This window comes from Papaver somniferum, chromosome 4 (genome assembly GCF_003573695.1).
Source record: "Papaver somniferum cultivar HN1 chromosome 4, ASM357369v1, whole genome shotgun sequence".
NCBI classification, from domain to species: Eukaryota; Viridiplantae; Streptophyta; class Magnoliopsida; order Ranunculales; family Papaveraceae; genus Papaver; species Papaver somniferum.
The window spans coordinates 8,534,383-8,537,408 of record NC_039361.1 but is presented as its reverse complement, the minus strand read 5'-3'; positions in this window follow the sequence as shown (position 1 = coordinate 8,537,408).

Below are 3,026 nucleotides of genomic sequence, written 5' to 3'. Positions count from 1 at the left end.
TGTCGATTAAATCAGTAAAGTTTAATCAATTTCGTTATTTCATATTTAACCCTGACTATTGCTTTAATGGAGTGTGAAAGATCAAATCTACTGAAATCCAGGTGTTGTAGTTATATTATTGCTCAAGATGCGCTTATGTATTAAATTTTTCAATTATTCTTGATCCATCTTCTTCAAAGTCGGCAATTTGTTGTTAGGTGTTTAAGATTTTGAATGATAAGTGGTGTTCTGAAACTTAATTTGGTTAATTGAAGATGAAGAAAACATATACATAAAGAAAACTTAATTTGGTTACTATGTGTGCAAAAATAAAGATAAAGAAAACATGTAGATAAATTTGCTGCTTGTTTTTTCTTTTCTTTCGTGTTCAGCACATTGATTTTTCTTGAATATTCATAGCTTTAGAGAATTGATGCTCGAATGATCAATATTCGTCACTGTGATCTCTCTCTTTATATTTATGAAACTACACTTTTGGATATTCTTTGAAACGTAAAATTTGTCTTGAAGATTGACCTAAATATATCAACAATAAAGCAGATATAAAGTAACATAAAGTTGACTTAAAGGATGACAAAGAACCTTGTCAAAGTAGCTTTGTGAATGTGGTTTAGGAAGAATCAGTAAGGTTGCTTGATCACTTCCTGACCATAAACTATACATTTAACATGGTCATTAGGTCGGTGAAGGAACATATTATAAGATGTAACCTCAAAAAGTACGGAATCCAATGGAAATTAGGTCTAAAACATCCTTAATAAAGTAAGGCTCTTCATGTTTTGAAATCTTTCAGCGGTTTATTGGAGCACTCTTTGGTCTCATTCGCAGAACCCATTTTAAAATTAGCAAAATTCAAGACTTGAAGTTATACTTGTTGAACTGCATGTTGTACATGGAACAATATTATTTGTGTAAATCTTTCTAGGAAACATGAGAGTCATCCAGAAGAAGTTATTGAATATTGTTTAGACGATATTTTCGAACGCATACAAACACTTAGACACTAAGTGAATATATATTATCTGAGATACGTACATTTAGGTTGTGTCTTGGATTCAACACTCAATGTGCAAGAGAATAAGATAACTTTCTAAGATAAGTTAGTTATTTGAAAATTCAACTGAACATAATCTGTTTCCATAAAAATTTTAACTTTCCAGTTTCTGAATGGGAAAGATATATATACCTTAAAGTCGATTCTCATTTTCAATAAGGCATTCTTAAATATTCAAAAATCACAAAGTGTGTATTTCATGTCATCCTTTCGTAAGGTATTGAATTTGATTCTGATGCTTCTACGTATTTTGAGTTGTCTTTAGAGATTTGATAGTTAGAAGGCATCGGTGTATTTGTTCTGTAGTTCCTTTTTTATTAACTCTATTAGTCGGTATTTATCGAACTTTATGAAAATAATTCCCTTGCATTGAACTGAATGCTTTATATTCCGTGAGTGGTAAGCAAGTTCTTTTTCTCGCCACAAATTGCATCCTTCTGCACTTCTTCTAGAGGAGTAATATCTTCGAAACGATCTACCAACACATAAAGATGTGCTGCTCACGGTGGCAAGGTACGGAATTGGATCATCGATATGTCTTCTATGTTATTACTAATCTCGACTATATTATTTTTGTAGGTTCCAAGTTATGGGTGCAGGAGCGAAGAAGAAGAAGTGTTCTCGAAAAGTGAAATCTGTTGTTCATGTGGATAAAACAGTGTTGGATGCCACTGATGAGTGCTAAAAAGTGCATATTTATATATATTTTTCTTAGCATTTAACTCATCTTTTGTGCTCTAATTCTCCATTTTAACCCATATTCTGTATTTTCATTGTTTTCAAGAATAAATATTTTTATTAATTAATTTTGCATTTTTAGGTACCAAATAAAGTTTGGATGAATAGCGGAGCGGAAAAGAGCAGAAAAGCGATGAAAAGCCGGGAGGAATTACACAAGGAAGCCGCGAAGAATGTTGTGCACAAGACCAAAAGGCTAGAAGTGGGCTTGAAGAGGAAGAATTGTTCTTAAAGAAGATATGGGCTTGGCATACCCAAGGCCCAAAACCCTCACCCAAACCCATTTCCAATATCCATACCCGCCTTCATATTCAGCCGTCGGATTGGATCATCTCAGCATCCTACGGTCGCTTCATCGTCGAGCATCGAAGTCTGAAGCTCCTGTCAAACACTACATCACCTAACTCCATCTTGAGCCGTCAGTTTCGTTGTACTTCCGCATCCAACGGTCGCTCCTCGATTCCTTCCATCTCGTCGTTAGATCGATCCATCATATCCACATCCCACGGCTCATCCTCGCTGTTCATACAATTTGCTACAACCGCCCAACACCCGAGCACCTAATACCTATACCCATCAACCAAACACTCCCCTCCTTCTTCTCCATCGACTTCACCTCCCTCACCTCCGTCTGCAACAGCCTCACCTTCACCACCAACTCCGCCAACTCCACTGCCTCAACCACCACAATCAACCACCAAAAGCCATCATGGCTATCCCTCACCGAAACCCATCATTCCCCTAAACTTCTAGCCATCTATTCTCTCGATTTCTTCCCTGATTTCTCTCTGAAACCCTAGGTAAGAAATCAATAGAATAGATCGAGTTAGAAAAGCAATTGGAAGGCATGGAGAGGAGCAGGAGAGTCAGAAGAAGAATGGTTCGAAGGCTATGAAGCAAATCAGAGAAGTATGGGTAAGATTCAACAAACCCTAATTTACTGTTTTTGGGGATTTGGGGAAAACTTGTGTAGAACTCTAATTGAAGCTTGTAACTATAAATAGGGGATGTGTGGGAGGATTAGAACTTATGCCTGGATTAACCAGAGCATCAGTAGAATAGTTTAGTTTTGTTATTTCCATGAACTGTAGCTTTGAGGGTTATCAATCTTTTCAATTCCATGATTCTCAATTCAAATGCATTGTTAATTTTAGATGTTCTGAACTCCAACATGTATTTAATTTGAGTGTGTGATTGTTACAATTTATATCAAGCTCCTGTTCATGTTTATGTT